Raw genomic sequence first — 19083 nt, 5'->3', positions numbered from 1 at the left:
CATTTTTTTTTGCATGCCATTTCGTCTTAATGTATGCATTTTTTGCAAGCCATTTATCCTACTATAATGCATTTTGATACGTTTTCACTGTTATACACATTTTGGGGGTGCACTATCCCTTAATATAATGTGTTTTTCTGGTTAGAGAAGCACATCACAACATTTGGAGGTTTGCGAATTGCTGCCCTGGACTCCATAGGGAGGAAGGGTGGGGTAAAAACTAAAGGAAGTAAAATAAAATAAGAATCTGAATGATAGTTCTGGTTCAGTTTATTGCGTGTTGGTCCACGATGTGTTAACTAGGTAGGTTAGTGTTACAATGTGAACTGGATGAATTTGTCCCCCACCCCCCCAAATCCTTAATTGGCATTTCTACTTTGAACATGACTTTCTCCCCCCCCCCCTTCATTGTGATCAAACTGAATTACACGTCCGTGTTTCTCTCTGTGTGCCTGTAGAATGTATTGCCCCCCCCAAGGGGAAAACCCTGCCGACCCTGACAAATTTGCGTGTCAGTTGATCTCACCTGATCTTCAATGGCTTCCTTTCTCTTCAGCAGAAATCACAATTGTTATAGTTGATGGCTATATTGATTGCCTTGCTTTTGGCTTAGTTAGGGGCAAGTGAGGCTCGACAGCTCGGAGAACAGGAGGGGGAGAGGGGAGAGATTTTCGACAAAGTCTTGGTCAGTTGGTCTCTTAGAAACAGGAGCCGCTGTTCCTATAGAAGAGAGATGTTCCATTCACCTTGGCCCTGCCTTAAGCACCACTCTTAAGTGGGCCTTGCACATTCACATCCAGGCTCCTTGAAACCATTGAGACTGCAGCCATTTGAAAAGAAGGCCCAGCCTTCAATGGCAGGACCTTGGACCATTCTAATTGGTTTTGGTTCAAGGGGCTACTGGATTTGTGAAAAGCCCATGGGCAGCTTTCCCACGCCATTCTCCAAGCAAGGGGAGGATGGAGGAGGGTGCTAACAAGGCTTGCAGGGGGTGGTGGCAGCTTAGAGATGGAGAATGGAAAGGCAGGAGCGCCATATAGGGTGAATTGAAGCCTCTCTTTTTTTGCTGGCAAAGCAAATTATTCACTCATCTAGGGACGCGGGTGGCGCTGTGGGTTAAACCACAGAGCCTAGGGCTTGCCGATCAGAAGGTTGGCGGTTTGAATCCCTGCGACGGGGTGAGCTCCCATTGCTCGGTCCCTGCTCCTGCCAACCTAGCAGTACGAAAGCACGTCAAAGTGCAAGTAGATAAATAGGTACCACTCTGGCGGGAAGGTAAACGGCATTTCCATGTGCTGCTCTGGTTTGCCGGAAGTTGGCTAGTCATGCTGGCCACATGACCTGGAAGCTGTACACCGGCTCCCTCGGCCAATAAAGCGAGATGAGCGCCACAACCCCAGAGTCGGTCACGACTGGACCTAATGGTCAGGGGTCCCTTTACCTTTACCTTATTAAATGTCTATCCTGTCCTTCTTCCAAGGAGATGGATGCAACATATGTGGTTCTACCTCTTCATCCTTCCGCTTGTTCTCACACCAACCTTGTGAGGTAGGCTTTGCTGAGAGGTGGCAGAAGTGAGCTTTGTGTCCAAGGGTAGATCTGGAATCTCCAAGGCGCTAGTCCCTAATCACTAGCTACGTCGGACGATAGCACTGCAATAAAATCCCACGGCAACTGCCTATTCTTTGTATAATTATCCCTGATGTAATTGCTTCCGGTGTGCACTGGTCTGCCTGCCTGCCTGCCTGCCTCTCATTATTAACATGCTGTGTATTGTGATCTCTTCTTCCATTGAGGACCAGCTTGTACACGTATCAGAAACAACCAGGAAAGCATCCCCCCCCCCCCCGGACTGGACAATGTGAGTTTTTTTGGGAGTGGGTGGGGGAATCACTTTTTAAAAAAAATATTCCCCACTTCAACAAAGCATGCATGAACCAGCTAAGTCACAGGAAAAGACTAGACCTATTCCTTCTCCGTATCGTGCTTGTTTTTGATGCGTAGTGCGGTGTATGTAGAACCCCTTTCGCCATAGGAGAATGTTCACGAACATAGTTGCCCACCTGGAGCCTGAAGTGGTACGGTCCAGGAAAAGCTTCACTTCTTATAAATCCATAGAATGTGCAGACTGGCTCTTATTGGCTAGCTGCTCTCATTTTGCTTTAGTTCGGGTAGTTTGCGGAGACTGTTGGGTGGTGGTGGGGAAGAGCTCAGGAGCCAACGCCCACCTGTGCATAAGATGAACTGCCTAGTGCTGAATCTTGAGTACAGATTCTTGCAACTAGGCGCTCCACTTGCTTTAGGAAGACTTGTATTGGGATGCTTGCTTGCCGCAAGTGCAATTTGCTGTGCCTTTTTCTTTTCTTTTTTATAAGCAGCACTCTGGAGCTTGTGCGTGGCCTTGTGCTTCCTGGTTGTGAACAGACCCCCTAGTTAGCTGTGTAATAATAATAATAATAATAATAATAATAATAATAATAATAATACAGTGGTACCTCGGGTTAAGAACTTAATTCGTTCTGGAGGTGTGTTCTTAACCTGAAACTGTTCTTAACCTGAGGTACCACTTTAGCTAATGGGGCCTCCCGCTGCCACCACACGATTTCATATATAATAATTTTTATTAATTTACAACAAAACAAAACAAAACATACAATATTTTCACATTCAAATATTCAAAGTCTTTCTTTTTTGGACTTCCTTCAACTTTTCCATAAATCTTTCGTAGTCTTACGCATTTCTTGTCCTTTATATTGTCATTGTTTGAATCTTTTCCCTTCGTTTCCTTTAGACAATATCTCTCATATTTTCACAGTGCTCTTTTAAAACCTTCTAGCGTTATTTCGCCTTCACTTATATTTTCCAGATAATCAACAAATTTTCCCCAGTTTTCTGTAAACTTTTGGTCTCTTAGGTATCTAATCTTTCCTGTCATCTTGTCCAATTCAGCGTAGTCTAACAACTTTGATCTCCAATCTTCCACTGTCGGTATTTCTTGTTGTTTCCATTTCTGTGCCAGTAACACCCTTGCCGCCGTCACTGCATACTGGAAAAACTTACTGTCCTTTCTTTTAATCTCTTTTCCTATGATACCTAGCAGAAAGGCTTCTGGTTTCTTTGTAAAAGTATATTTTAAAATCTTTTTCAACTCATTATATATCATTTCCCAGAAGCCTTTCACTCTTTTACATTCCCACCACATATGATAGAATGAACCATCTTTTTCTTTACATTTCCAACACTTATTGCAAGTCTTATACATTTTTGCTAATTTTACTGGTGTAATATACCACCTATAAAACATTTTCATGACATTCTCTTTCAGTGCCGTACATGAAAATCGTGCCACCACACGATTTCTGTTCTCATCCTGAGGTAAAGTTCTTAACCCGAGGTACTATTTCTGGGTTAGTGGAGTCTGTAACCTGAAGCGTATGTAACCTGAGGTACCACTGTAATGGCACTTAGCATTTTAGATGAGGATTTAGAATCTTAAGCCTCATATAAATGTTAAGTACCGTTATCATTACTGTGCTAGCTAAGGGGTCTGTTCACATGCACATTTTAATTTGTCCAAGGAACTTCACTTACATTATCTGGGTAATCCTCAGAATAGCTCTGTACGATGGGTCACTATTGTTAGAAACATAGGGAGTAGCCTTATACTGAGTTAGGCCATTGGTCCAACTACTCAATATTCGTCTAAACTGAGCGGCAGTGGCTCTCCAAGGTTTCAGGCAGGGAGCCTTTCTCAGTCTCACCGGGAGATGCCTTCTGCATGCAGAGCAGTTGCTCAGCCACTGAGCTGCAAACCTCCACTTCTTCCCATTTTAATTTGTTCAATGAGGAGACTGAGAATGAAATTTGCTAGCTTGTGAGTTGGTGGCAGAAACCTCCTTGGTTCGCAACTCAGCCTCACTATAGAGATGTAGTTCACCTGGGCAAAACCAGTGTTTCCGCTCTAGAAAAAGGTTTGAACCCAAGATGTTTTCATTCCAGGCGTCCACCAAATCACGCCTCTCTCCAGTACCCATTCTGCTGCTGCTGCTGCTATTATTAAATTTATATACTGCATAAGAAATGAAAATATCTCTAAGAGATATACAAAAAACTGAAGCAAAGTAGACAACTTAAACAAAATATTGCAAAAACAGACAGCTACCTATAAAAATGTTACATTAATACACAGTTACATATATATATGTGTGTATATATATATATATATATATATATGTATATATATATATGTATATATATATATATATATATATATATATATATATATATACACACACACACACACATACACATATATATAAATAATATTGATTCCTTTCGATACACCCTTCCTCTCAGCCTCTGGGCTCTCTCTCTGAGCCCAAACAAACTCAGCTCACCCAAAGTCTCACAATGTGAACAGTCCCTGGAAACAGTGGACATCACCCTAGTCTGTTACTCTAGACCAGCTTTTTATGGTTTCTCTCCTGTATGAATTTTTAAAGTGTGAGATTCCAGTCACCTTGAAATGTAAATCTGGCAACCCCTGATGCAGGGCATCTTTGATGTAGGTGGTACCAGGGCTCTTTTTCAGCTTGAACTCGCCGGACCTCAGTTCTGGCATCTCTCAGGTGGGTGCCGTTGCCTTTTCAAGAGTATGAAGAGTTCATGGTGAGTTCCAGCACCTATTTTTCTAGGGGGGGGGGGAGAACTGGGCATTACCATCTTTTGGAAGTGAGTGAAATAGGCCTTTGCTCATTTTGGGCCCACATGAAGTGTTCATGTTGATGCACTCTGGTGACATGATAAGGAAAACATGCAACTAGTTTATTATGACTTGATTCATTTTTCACTTTACTTCTGAAGGGAAATAGCAATAAACTTTATTGAGCCACAGTGATGGTACGTGGATATTGATGGGTTGTGTCAAGCTAAGTTCTACTTGTAGCAGACCCGTTGAAATTAAGGGAACTAGAATAGGGCCCTGCGGGACTTGACATCTTTCCTCAGGGCTTGCAAGACAGAGCTGTTCCACCAGGCCTTTGGCCAAGGCACAGTCTGACCTCCTCCTTTGGTGATCCTCGTAGAACTCTGGCCCAGTGGTTGCCATTAATTTGATTTTGAACTGATTTTAGAATGAATTGATTTTAGAATACTGTGTTACTTTTATTGTTGTTAGCCACTCTGAGCCTGGCTTTGGCTGGGGAGGGCGGGATATAAATAAAATTTTATTATTTATTATTATTATATCCACTAATGGACCAGCTATGAGTAGGACCAGTGTTGGATACAACTCTCCGGCATGAAAGTTCTCTTCTTCTTGTTGATGATGCTTTTAGAGGGTTGGTGTACTATCTAGTTTTTCTTGTCTGTATTAAGAACTAACCCCCTGATTAAAGCTTTGCAAAGAGCCCAGGGATCCATTCTTGCACATGTATGCCTTCATAGGACTCTGCAGAAGGCAATTGGTAGCTCTTGTTATGAATTTCCATTCTGATGAAGATTCCACCTAAACATTAGAAGATTCCACCTAAACATTAGGAAGAACTTCCTGACAGTAAGAGCTGTTCGACAGTGGAATTTGCTGCCAAGGAGTGTGATGGAGTCTCCTTCTTTGGAGGTCTTTAAGCAGAGGCTTGACAACATGTCACGAGTGCTCTGATGGTGTTTCCTGCTTGGCAGGGGGTTGGACTCGATGGCCCTTGTGGTCTCTTCCAACTCTATGATTCTATGATGTGTGTGTCTCATTGCAAGGCGCAGCCTCTGCCTTGGGACTAGTGTGGTTACTCTCCTCTGTGGAATTTCCTCAAGTGAAACTGAGAAAGAAGTCCCATAGCTCACTGGCAGAGCACATGCTGTGTCTTCATGTGAGAAAAGTCCTGGGTTCAGTCCCTAGTATTATAAGTTGAGAAAGAATCTCTGGTGACAGAACCTTGGATAGCTGCTTCCAAGATACACAGTGTTGGGTTATGTGAAATAGTAAGTTTATATCTCACATCCAGAAAGACAGTCCCCCTTCAGAAATGTATCTGCACTGGGATGTGTGCTCCGTTTAGACTTTTGTAATTGGGGAATTGATTGAAAACCGGACAGGAAAAAGAGGAAGGCTTATTGCATATAATAAAGACAGATGAAAGATTCACGCCCTGTGCTAAACTGACTGATGGTCTGGCTTGCTATGAAGCTTCATGTATTGTTCATGAGAGGTAGGTTTCTTTCTTGATGTTTCCTGCAAAAGTTTGAACGCGTACAGAAGAGTACAGTGAAACATTTTAAACTTTCCTTACACAAAGGATAGTGGCTCGCAGACAGTGCAGGTGTGATTTAGCTTGTGTGGTGAGAGATTCTGGGCCCCTTTGTCTCAGAGCCGTTTCTCAGATGAAGCTCTCTTTTGCATGATTTATTTACACCCTGCTGTTCAAGCTAAATTTGTAAAGCGGCTTAGCATTACAAGAAACATGGCAACAATAATATACTGTATTAAAAATTAAATAATTCCCTAAAAATACACACTGGTTTTTTTATTTCAAAAAAATCAGCAGAGCACCGATTGTGCTGCTCAGAGAGCCCTCCAGACGTCCTTTTTATTGTGAATTCATGATGATTTTTCACTCAGGCTCCTGTCAAGGTGGCCATATGCAATATTGCTTTCAAAGCAGTTTGTGCCCACAAAAGTTTTGGGGCGACGATGCTGTTTCAGTGCATATTTTGTCATTTCTTGCTGAAATTCTATAACTTGTTTGGAGCTTTTAGTTTTGCTTGTCCTGCTTTTGTTGCGCTGTGGTCCCTCTGGAGAGCAATAATGTGTTGACAATGGGGAAGCATTGCAGAATTGCTAACAACTAACAAAGTAGAATAAATGCACCACTAATAACACACTATTGTTGTGTCAAGAACATGGTGCAGCTGTGATAAATCACTAATCTAGATTGGCCTTTTGTTATCTATCTAAACACCTTCAGAAATAAAAACATATTCAAATGGCATCTAAAAATGGTAGGGAAGGGGATTGCTGGATCTTCCCAGGGAGAGATTTCCACAACTGTGGTGCCACCACTGAGAAGTTCCTATCCCCGTTGGATCTTTGCTAATGCATAGGCTAAGAAGCTGGACCTCTGAAGCCAATCCTGAAGCATTGGTTTGAATGTAAAATGAGGAAGTGTGCATGTGTATAAATATATATATATATATATATATATATATATATATATATATATATTGCACAGACACTTTAAATATGTTGTCATGAATGCTCAAAGTTGGCGAATACCAACGTTTTCAGATTAATTTTGCAAAACTCAGATATACGTAACTGAATGTTAAAAGGCACCTCCAGTAAATGTGATTGCAGCATGTTAGTATTGACTTGTGTATGTCTGACAATCATGGTTATACATCTTACTTCTGGACATTCTCAGAATTCACCTGTGATTATCAACATTTGCAAGGGAATGTGAATAGGCACCAGATTGTGAAATGCACGGTGTGTATGTGGTTTTATATTAATATATAAAACCAGGGCTGCAAGTTTGGGCTGCTTAATCAATGTGATTAATCAGCCAATGCTGTAATTACAGATCAAAGTTTCTACTTCTCACTCGTCGAGGCTGACGTGAAAGCACAGGCTCTGTGGCTCAGGTTTCTTGAAAGCCGGCCACTGGTGAGTCTGCCCATGCTTTGACTGCCTGCTCCTTAGACCAGATTTGATGAAATAGATACTTCACATTTCCCCTTCCATTTTACGTCCAAACGTGGCAGATAGTTTTCCTGTGAAGGTAAAACACCTGTGTTTTCTTCTGGCAATAGGCTTCGTGGCAATGCTGCAATAGGGAATGCTTTGAATTCTAAAATTCAATGAAAAATAAAATATCAAATGTAAGCAATGGCCATCCCTTCTTTAAAAAAAAAAAAAGAATCATTGGCGTTTTTGTATCTTAAATTACAATTTTTGTCTTTGAAGACAGACCCTCCCCTTTGTGGATCCTCAGAAATGTTTCTACACTGAGGATTTGTAGTGTGTTTATTTATGTCTTTGGTGAATCAGTTAAAAAACAAGAAAGCAAACTATAGATGGTTTGGATGTTGGGTCCTAGTCAATGAATTGTCATGTGGGACTATTCATGTGCAGCCCAAGATAGTGACTGTCATCCAAAGAAGTGTTTTTTAGGGTCTTCCCAATAGGATGATTTTATTTTTTAATAAAGAACAGACTCCCATGTCTTATCAAACACTGTTTTTGCAGGTACTCTCATTTTCAAAAGCAGATTGCTGTGTGAGTTCTCTCTCTCTCTCTTCCCCCGCCCCAGTTGGGTACACAAAACTGGTTGTGCGATTGGTTCAATTGCAGCTAGCGACTACAGATGCTTAAATGTCATCCACACTTCAGTGCAGGGATGGGGAACCGATGGCCCTCAAGATATTGCTGGACTCCCATTGTCCCTGACAACTCCCATTGTCCCTGATGCTTGGCCATGTTGGAAAGGCATGGGAGTTGAAGGAAAGGGGAAGAATAAGCAGTGGATACAAGATGCTGAAGGAAGGGCAAGCCTGAGTTCAGGGGATTTGGGGATCAGTGGCAGAGAGTCTGCTTTGAATGCAAAAGGTATCAGGTTCAATCCTCTCGAGGAAGGACTGAGAGAGACCCCTATATAAAATCCTTCAAAACTGCTGACTGCAAGTGTAGAAAATACTGAGCTAGGAGGACCAATGGACTGAGTTGATGTAAGGCTCTGTTCCTCTGATGCTCAAGGATTTTGATCTCCGAAAAGTCCTTTGGGAGCTGACCTGATCCGGGCTTCCTGGATTTGTATGAAGTATGGAATGGAATTATCCTTTGGACTTTTGTGACACAGTTCTTGGCTGGGAACATTCCAATATGGTTTGCAAAGATTTATTTTAGGATGTTTTTAGAAACGCTTATTTTGCGATAAAATGCCTATTTAAACACTTGTTTTTAAACACATGTGAATACTGTTTTTTTGTGGCAATAGGGGGAAGGATTGCAGGCTTTATGCAGAAATGGGACAGGAGGGCATTTGGAATATAGATGTTTGAAATTGACATGGATTGGGAATAGAGTGGCCTATCAATCCCTGTTGTAGGCTAGGTAGCTAAAGGTTGCCGCATCTATCCCCCCAAGGGTCCTATTGTGCTTTTAAGAATTGTGGCTTCCTCTGTTGCTGCAGCATTGTACTGTAGTTTGGCCATCTTAAAGAGGGAATCAGGGCAGTGGGGATAGGATGCCGTGTGTCACAAAACTGTTAATTCCTTCGCTTTAGGCTTCTAATGTGAATAGACATGCATATAACTTAGATGCCTCACATCCAAATGAATGTACATTGCATTTAGTTTAGAGGTGTACGGAAATGGTGTTGGTCAGGCGTAGGCAAACCCAGCCCTCCAGATGTTTGGGGACTACAACTCCCATCATCCCTAGCAAACAGGACACCAGTGGTCAGGGATGATGGGAGTTGTAGTCCCAAAACATCTGGAGGGCCGAGTTTGCCTATGCCTGGTGTTGGTGATAGGTATTGCTGGGCACCAGCCAAGGCTCATGGCTTTGAAGGCGGCCAGTGCTGATCTCTAGAACCCCTTACTCTGTTGTTTTTCCTCTTGCTATTGCCCCCTACTCTGGGGGGGTTCAAGGAACCGTAGCCAGCAGCCACTTCTTGCTTACTCACCTGCCCTTTCTCTGGGAGCACTGGTGGGGATTAGGCAGCAACAGCAGAAGGGAGAGGAGTGGATCATATTAAGGACATCTTGTCCAAAGTCTCTCCTCTCCGCAGCTTGGAACACCACAGGCACGAACCTCAATGGTGTTAGAAATCAGCCAGGCACCAGGCGTGTTTTGTGACTGGAGCAGGTCCAGTTGAGACCACTTGGAAATCTATGGTTGCCAGTTTGGTGACTGGAGAAAGCAAAATGTCACTTAGAGGAGGACCTGAAATATTTTCCTCGAAGCTCTCGTTTGTTTTATTCTGGCGTGCTTTATTTGAAGTTTTAATGTGTTGTAAACCACTTTGAGCTTTGCTGTTTAAAATACAAAGTGATATAGCAATGAAATTATCATCATCATCATCTCCATCGCAAAAAAGAGACAACAATAACCTAGGTTTAATGTGCCATTGGCGATTAGATTATATATCTAAGTTTTTAACAATGATCTCACCACCTTGAAAATTCCTAATCCAAGATACACTCACTAGACAATTACTCATCTCTTAGTTAATGGAGGAAAAACTCAGTGGGTTTTTTAAAACTTCTTGGTCAATAGAAGAGCAAGCTGGCAAAAATGCCAGGAAGTTTCTGACTTGTGATGCTGAAATATCATCATTGACCTGACCAAAGAGCTCTGATATTTTTCTTCTTCTTAGAGCTCAGCTCTGTTTCTCCTTTCAGGGAAAGTTTGGCTGCTTCTTATGAGATGTCCTCAGATGGCTTACCCAATGCAGATTCTTGTGATCGGGACATATGGTAATATAGGTCTAAAAGTCCTGTATAAAGATGGCGCAGACACCTGAATTTGTATGCCATTTTGAAGGGCCCAGTGCATTAGTACAGGGGTCCCCAACTTATGTGGGACCAGGGGCATATGTGGGGTAAGATAAGAAACCATAAACTACTCATTCCAAGAAGAAAACCTAGTGAGGCTGAGAAGTTGCTTCCATTCCAAACCATTTTCACCCCCACCAAAAAACCCAAGTAAAATGTGGATGAGAAAGGAGCAGGCAACCCCCCCCCCAATAGCTCCTCAGATGACCAGAAAACCAATTTTTGAAAATTGAGATGGGGAAGGAAGCATGGTGAAACCCATGAGGGATATCTGAGAGTGCTGTGTTGCCCATGGACACCATATTGGGGGTCCCCAGTACTAGGCTATAGTTGCTACTGTGGCACGCTTCCTTGATGTATGTTCATGCTCTTATTAATGGGATTGTTTTTGCATATGGTGACAAGAAAATCCCGTTGTAGGCTAAAAAACAACCCCTTTTTAAACTGCTGTTCTATATTTCTCTCCCCCTCCCCATTCCCCACCCAGATAGTTGTCAAAGATTTGTTTTTGCTTTCAAAAGCTCTTTGCATCTCTGGCTAAGAGATGTTGAAAGGTGTGTTTTGATGTATGCCTACAGATGAAAGATACGCACCATTTTTTGGTAGCAAACTGGACCTTGTGTCTATTTGAATACATATTCAGATCCTCCCCTCCCCTTTTTTCTTAGTTATTTATAATGTACTGACATCAATGGATTTTTATTGGCACATGAGTACTTCAGTTGTTGCCGCTGCAAAAATCCAGCTTTTTGAAGTGGGGGAGAAAGTGACTTGAGCCTTCTGTGTTTATGATGACTTGGTAAATCGGGGGGTGGGGGTGGGGGTGGGGAGCCCTGGAGATGTTGCTGGATTCCCCACCCCTCTTGTAAATCATTTTTATCCTGATATTCTGCTCACCCCTCAACAGTCTGCAGTAGGACTCTAAATGAATTAAATAGGTTTTTTTAATTGATCAACTGTTATTTAGCTGATTAATAAAACTCTATATGTACCTTTTTGATATATTGACACCGGAGGTAACTTAATAATTTAACAAACAATGCCTGCCTCTTCATGTAGTAGCTATTATTTTCTTTTTATTTCCCCTCATGGTAACACAGCTGACCCAAAGCAGCCCTAAAACGTAAACAAGCATGCCCCCATCTTAGTCTCACTGAACAAAAGTTCCCTTGACTGACAAATTGACTTAGGTTTAAGTTGATTGACCTACCAAGTTAAAAGTTTGCCAACCTGATTTCCAGATAGGGGGTAAATAAGACCCTTCTGAATCCAAATTTCACATGACCTTTGTGGCGTGGGTCTTTCTGAGCCAAAAGGAGGCTATCCTCCACACATGGGCACACACCCTTGTTGATATTATCTATGCATGAACATAGAGGTGCACTCAATGGCACACACCTGCTCAGAAATCAGTTCAATAATTAGGCTGCGCAAGAGGGGCACGCCTTTGTCTGTGATGCTCTGTCTGTGATGCAGGCAATAAACGTCTGTTCTCACCCTGCATTCTGTTAATGAGATAGAGACAGGTAAGCATCACACATCTCAACTTCCTTGCCTTCAGCTACATCAATGAAACAGTGACAAGCTATTAATGGGAGGTGATGGGCCGAGTGCTAATTAGTGCTTCTCCTTCCCTCTTTCCCCTCCACCCAACTTTTACTAACCCTGTGCACCGAGATCTTTCTCACCGTCTTTCCCTTAAGCTCATTGTCCTTTGTTTTCAAGTAGTTCATATAAAGCAGACGGGCAGAGGGATTTTTTTGGGCGTGGGTGGGTGTGTCTGAATGGTATATCACCGTGCAAACCTACATGTGCTTATTCAGACGTAAACCCCAATGAGTTCAATAGGTCTGAAAGCCCAGTTAAGTGCATATAGCAACTGTCAACATCCAGGTGCTCTCCCGATGTTGGACTACATTTCCCATCATCCTTGACCTTTGACCCTGCTGACTGGGGCTGTAATCCAAAACAGCCGGAGGGCATCAGGTTGGAAGAAGACCAGTAATGCAGTACAGTGGTACCTCAGGTTAAGTACTTAATTCATTCCAGAGGTCCGTTCTTAACTTGAAACTGTTCTTAACCTGAGGCACCACTTTAGCTAATAGGGCCTCCCGCTGCCGCCACGCTGCTGGAGCACGATTTCTGTTCTCATCCTGAAGCAAAGTTCTTAATCCGAGGTACTATTTCTGGGTTAGCAGAGTCTGTAACCTGAAACGTATGTAACCTGAAGCGTATGTAACCCGAGGTACCACTGTACAAGGAGCCATCTTATACCAGGTCAGCCTAGTTGCCCATCTAGGTCTAGTCATTGATAGACCCTCTTCTCCGTGAAGTCATTCATTTTTTGTTAAAAATGCTAACTAGTGGAGGCTGCTCCTTCTTTTATGGTTGTGAGTTCAATGGCTTTGTGTCCCATTCTGGGGGATGCATATCAGCAGACAAGCTGATACGGGTTCAGAGGAGGGCAGTGAAGATGGTCAGGAGTACGGAAAAGAAGTCGTAGGATGAAAGGCTGAAAAAACTGAACATGCTTACTCTGAAGAAGAGAAGACTGTAGGGACATAAAAACATCCATCAAATCCATGAAGGGCTGTCACATAGAATACTTGTTTTCAGCTACCCTGGTGCATAGGAGTAGGCCAAACAAGCTTATGTTACAGAAATGTGGATTTGGGTAGGAGACATTTCTTAACTCAGGGATGGGGAACCTCAGGCCTGGGGGCCACTCTCTATCTGGCCCTTGAGACTCTCCCCAAACCATGCACCCTTTTATCCCAATGCCACTCCCCTCACCAGCTCTGCTTTGCACCCTCCTTGAGTGTTTTTGCCTGGAGGGGGCATGTCCTTGGACTCTGATAATGTTTCTTGCTTGTCTGGGTGAAGGATAGAGTGAGTGTGTGGGCTGGGTCAATTAGCATTTGTTGCTCCACCCAGTTTTTCTCCTGGCCCCACCTACCACTGGCATGTGGCCCCTGAAAGGTTACCTGGAAGGGAATGCGGCCCTTGAGCTGAAGCACATTCCCACCCCTGTCTTAACTGTACATGCAGATGACCTAGAGAGGTCGTAGGGTCTCCTTCCCTGGGTGCCTTTAAGCAGAATCTGGACACCCACCCGTTGTGGGTGCGCAAGCTCTTGATTTCATGTATCAAGCAAGGGGTTAGTTAGATGGAATTGCATACAAGGCCCTCTCCAACTCTAGGAGACTGCGTCTCAAATGAAAGTGCACTTCCCTGCAGCAGTAGTAGGGAACCACTGGTCCTCCTGCCATTCTTGGGCTCCAACTTCCATCATCACCAGCCATCAAGATCAGGGATGATAGGAGGTGTATACCAACATCATCAGAAGGGCCACAGATTCCCTATCACTGGTCTACACTGACTGGATTTGCCAGTCTAGGTTCACCCCCTGGCATCAAATGTTGTGTTGTCATTTATAATGGTGGTATTTAAATTTCTTAAGACACTGTGATATATCTGATAAGCGGTGGTATATTTACACACACACACACTTTAAATCAGAAACATGCTTGTTTTACTATGAATAGGGTTTCAAATTTGATTGTTGATGTCCATCCAGCAGTGCAGATAGAGCATTTTTAGACTCTTGGCTTGGTTATCGTTTGTTTGTTCCCCTTACACAGTACAGTGGTACCTTGGGTTAAGTACCTAATTCATTCCAGAGGTCCGTTCTTAACCTGAAACTGTTCTTAACCTGAAGCACCACTTTAGCTAATGGGGCCTCCTGCTGCCGCTGTGCTGCCGGAGCCCTATTTCTGTTCTTATCCTGAAGCAAAGTTCTTGACCTGAAGCACTACTTCTGGCTTAGTGGAGTGTGTAACCTGAAGCGTATGTAATCTGAAGTGTATGTAACCCGAGGTACCACTGTAAGGTGTTTTACTTGCTCGCTTCAAAATGTGGCAAGCCAGCCCAGCTACTTTGGGGGGCCTTTCTGCTTATTCCACTTTTGAGGGGCCACCTGCGCCCAAAGTCCTGCCCTGATGGCAGCAGTGTGCCTACCCCCTCACAGAAATGAAGTTTGCAGGGTTCCTTGTATGAGAGGAATTAAACCAGATGAAGGCTGTGATATGGAAATGCCCCTTTATGCTGTGATGCACTTTACAGGCAGTTACAGTCGGGTTTGCTGTGAGCAGAGGGCATTTCCCTGCAGCAAGCTCATTGGCGTCGCACGGTCAGGTGTGCGTCCTTAAACACCCATGTGGAGAGCCACAACCCTGTGGGACCTTCCGAAGTTCATGGACGTTTTAAGGATACACACCCAACCATTCACGCTTTTGTTGCAGCAAATGCCAACGTATTCATCAGGGCAAGCACAGACGTGGATCATTGCTAGGGACTTGGGGCATCTGAAAGAGTAGCCAGCCAAGGTATTGCATAGTGGCCGATTCATCTCCATGACTGAATGGCTGTTGTCTAGTCCCTCTCTTCTTCTTTGTCAATCTCTCTCTCTCTCCTCCCTCCCCTGCACCCCGTTTTTGTGCTTGCTTTGGCAGAGGGGTTGCCTTGCTAGCTCTTCAAATGCAAACAGTTATTTTGTTTGTTTTTCAGACAGTGGTGGTGCTTTGTAGGCACACGGAATGGAGCGAGGCGGGTGGGCAAAGGGTGGCGGGGCGGCGGGGGGGGGGGGAGAGACGAGAGAAGGACTCATTCACATTAGCGGAGTTCTTATTAAAGCCGGGTGCGCAATGGCCAGTTGCTCGCCACAAAACCATATGCTGCTTCCCAGACATAAATCCCATGCAGGAACAAAGCCTTCTGTACCTTGGGCCACAGTTTGTTCTCCCTCCCTCCCCACTCTCTCATGCCGGAGGTTTCCTAGTGCCAGGGAGATATGATAATTCTCATGGAGAGAGAGGGAGGGAGAGAGAGGGAGGGAGGATAAAAATGCCTTTGCTCTTTGTGTCTGTTTAATTCAATGCGAATCCCCAGCCCTGGACATCATGAATGGTGGCTTTGTATTGGCCTTTGCTAAGCCTCAACCGCCAAGCCTCCCTCCCCTCCCTGGCCTCCCCCTTGTTTCCCACCATTGGATGCCGATTAACAAACTAAATTATTTTCCCTCCCTAATGATGTTTTCCCACTTTGCACATGGGGTGGATGGATCTGGTGGGGGAAGGAAAAGCTGCTTGCAAAAGGAGATGCTAACCCAGCCAGAGAAAAGGAGCTGGGAAAGGAAGGAGCAGGATTAAAGAGCTTGTGTGTGTGTGTGTAGTGGAAAACGTGCTTAATGGTGAGACATTTTGTTTTGTTTTATTTTTTGCTTTTTCTAGCGTTCCTTCTAATTACATGAAGCAAAATGGGGGTACACTGGCCTGGTTCGCAAGGCACCCTGAGCCAAATCTTGACTTAGCGACACCAATGCTGAGCTAAACCAAGGTCAAGCTGGTGTTTCTTGAGCCAGCATCGAACCTTGGTTAGAGCTTGTGGTTAGCAAGGTTTGCCACACTTTCAAAGAGTCAAAACAAAAGTTGTTGAGCTTTTTTGAGGGGAAATTTGCCAACAACACACACCCGACATTTCTAAGACATTTCCAGTGATTTTCAGAAATTCTGCCCAGACGCTGTTTCCGATGGACGATTCCCAGATATGTCTGGGGAATTCTGGGTGCGTGGCAGCCCTACAAGGAGAGAGCTTAACTGTAATTCCTGGTTTGGACTTTGGGTTGATGGGAGCACAAAGGTCTGGTGAGGAACAAAGCAGCTGCAAGTTCTCCCCTGGAAACTGACACGATATCGCTGAGCCACAGTTTAGCATGCTGTGTGAACCAGCTCACTGTTGCAATGTACTGGTGAGGAGTCCATGGCTTAAATTTTATCTCAGCCCATAAGTTGAGCTCATTGCATGGCTTTAGGCAAGCTAACATGTTTTCAGCCTCTCCCCCCACCCTATTTCAGGATGACACCACCCTACAGGGCTGTTGTAAAGGGTCTTTAATCTGAGCTTTACTTCGTAGCTCTGTTACTTTGGTTTATTCCATTTGTTCATTGCTTCACACAGCTTAAAAAGTGATTTATAAGGACATTATAAGGATGACGGAAGTCTTAACATATGGATGTTCCTTTTTGTTTTTGATGTGATCTGTTTTGTTTGTTTTTGTTCTGTTTGTGGTGAAGAGACTTAATATGTAAAAGAATAAAGATTAAAATGCCCCAAAAACAGAGTTCTTCACGACTGAGTGGGAATTCAAACCATGGTCTCCCAGCACTCTAAACATTGTGCCACGCTGGCATTAAGGGACATGCTAGACTGTATAATTTCACCTGTGTGGGTGATTGTATTTTTTTTTTTTTAATGTTCCCCTGTGGAAAAGAAAACCTCCCTGTATTTAATAGACCAGAATATGGTACACTGGAAAACGTGAGACTAACTGGTTACAATGTCCAAGGTAGAGTGTGTCATATTTCCATCCCTGGTCTGAAATGGCACCGTTTCGAATTCTGCCACCTCATATTGTTTAATGCATAGATAAGCTCCTGTGTTCTATCTCTACAACTGACAGTATGAAATAGTAAAAATCTGAGTGGTTTGTTGTTGTTTTTTGGGGGGGAGGTGTCATCGCAGACTGTAATACTTCAGACTGCAATGTGAATATATCCAATGCACATTGCATATTGGATAATAAAATACCATGTTAGGGAGAAGGTTGGATGGATTATGCTCACTTTCAGCAAGCACAGAGTTCTGTTTTTTGTGGGAGAGCAATCAAACGTCCGACATCTCCCATTCCATCTTGAACCCACACACCTACAGCTTAAAGTGGTGTAGTTCAGCAATGACTTTACCACTTGATTCTGTCAAATGAGTATAAACTGGAAACCAGCCTACCAAGTGGTGTCCTCAAATTCCTTATTTTAAGGCCTGCATAGATCATCCGAAAACTAAATTCTCTTTCGGCGTCCATTTTTCTGTGAATGACAAGCAGTAATTACTTGACATCCATCCAGACGTGTGGGAGCCTTTCTCTAATTGAGATGAATTTTTTTCTTCTTCTTCCTTAATCAGACGTGACTGAGAGTTCATGACTTGGGATGCGGTGACACAAAGAGACAAGACATCTCTCTCTCTCTCTCAGCTTGCAGAGGTGAGTCAATGGACTTGGACACAGAAGGCAGAGGGGCTGGGTGGGTTTTTATTTTCTAATCATGCACATTCTATGTATGGGAGCATCTACTCCAGAAAACCAGAACCAATCATGTTGGTTGCTTTGGGTGCTCCTATGTAAAAGACATAAGACGAAAATATATTAGTGGGAAGAGAGTCAGTTTGACATAGTGGTTAGAGTGTTGGATGGACTGGGGAGATTCAGGTTCAAGACTCAAAACCATACATTTAAAGCACATAGGTAAAGGGACACCTGACCAGTAGGTCCAGTCGTGGCCAACTCTGGGGTTGCGGTGCACACCTCGCTTTATTGGCCGAGGGAGCCGGTGTACAGCTTCCGGGTCATGTGGCCAGCATGACTAAGCCGCTTCTGGCGAACCAGAGCAGTGTACGGAAATGCCGTTTACCTTCCCGCTGGAGCGGTACCTATTTATCTACTTGCACTTTTACATGCTTTTGAACTGCTAGGTTGGCAGGAGCAGGGAGGTCACCCCATTGCAGGGATTCGAACCACCGACCTTCTGATCGGCAAGTCCTAGGCTCTGTGGTTTATTCCCCCAAATAATCCCGGAGCTGTAGTTTGTTAGGGATTCAGATAGTCCAATGTTATCTACCGCAGGTATGAGGAACCTTAGGCCTATGAGTCAAGCTTAGCCCTCCAGGCCTCTCTGTCTGGACTGCCATGTTCGACACCTGAGGTTTCCCATTGCTGGAGTAGATAATACTAAAGCAGTTTCACATATTCACATATCCTGGAGGTAGGGTGAGGGAGAACAGACTTATAGTATGTTCTACCACTACTGTTACTTTCTCATCTTCACTCCCTTCCCCAGGGAAACTTGGGTTGGGTCAGGATGACAAACACACTTCCTAGAACATCCATGAGTTTGGTTATTGTGGTCCTTCCCTCTCCTCCAAAAAGTTAGCTACTGCCTATCACCATATCAACAGTGCGGTAGGAATTGGTCCTGTGATCCAGCAAGATCAAGAGTGGGAGGGCAGGTATCTGAATCGCATTGAATTCAGAAAGGTAGCAAAGGTTAATTCACACCCAATTAGTGAGTTGCAAATGGCTAGGAACAAAGTACCAATTATCCTGGTAGCAGATGTGTTCATGCTTCAGCTCATAGGTGGTGGCAGACTTACAGCCTCAGGGGTGTGACCAAGTGCCTTTTTTATTCAAGGATGAGCAAAGTGTACGACCTGTTCTGGCCATGTTGGGTGTTTGAATAAGAGTGAAGGGGAACTGACCCAGAACAAAGAGTATGTAAGGGGCAGGTCTCTGTATTTAGGCAGTAGAGAGCAGGTTTGGTGGCTGGTTTTGTGAAGGGCACCTGCTTTACATGCAAAAAATCTCAGGCTCAATCCCTGGAATCTCTGGGGGAGGGGAGGGGGCTAGGAAGGATCCCTAGAGAG

At 43.8% G+C, this 19083-nt stretch overlaps 1 long non-coding RNA gene across 2 annotated transcripts in view; it reads left to right on the top strand.

The window, feature by feature from the left end:
• Positions 1–19083, top strand: part of LOC310663878 — a 95839-nt gene that overhangs the window by 28634 nt on the left and 48122 nt on the right. For both annotated transcript variants that reach the window (XR_014504607.1, XR_014504608.1), the window contains exon 3: positions 17569–17647. This is a non-coding gene — a long non-coding RNA (uncharacterized lncRNA). The remainder of the gene's footprint in view (positions 1–17568; positions 17648–19083) is intronic.

This window comes from Podarcis tiliguerta, assembly GCF_965153285.1.
Source record: "Podarcis tiliguerta genome assembly, chromosome: 14".
In the NCBI taxonomy this organism is placed as follows: domain Eukaryota; kingdom Metazoa; phylum Chordata; class Lepidosauria; order Squamata; family Lacertidae; genus Podarcis; species Podarcis tiliguerta.
This window is presented reverse-complemented; position numbering and strand designations above follow the sequence as displayed.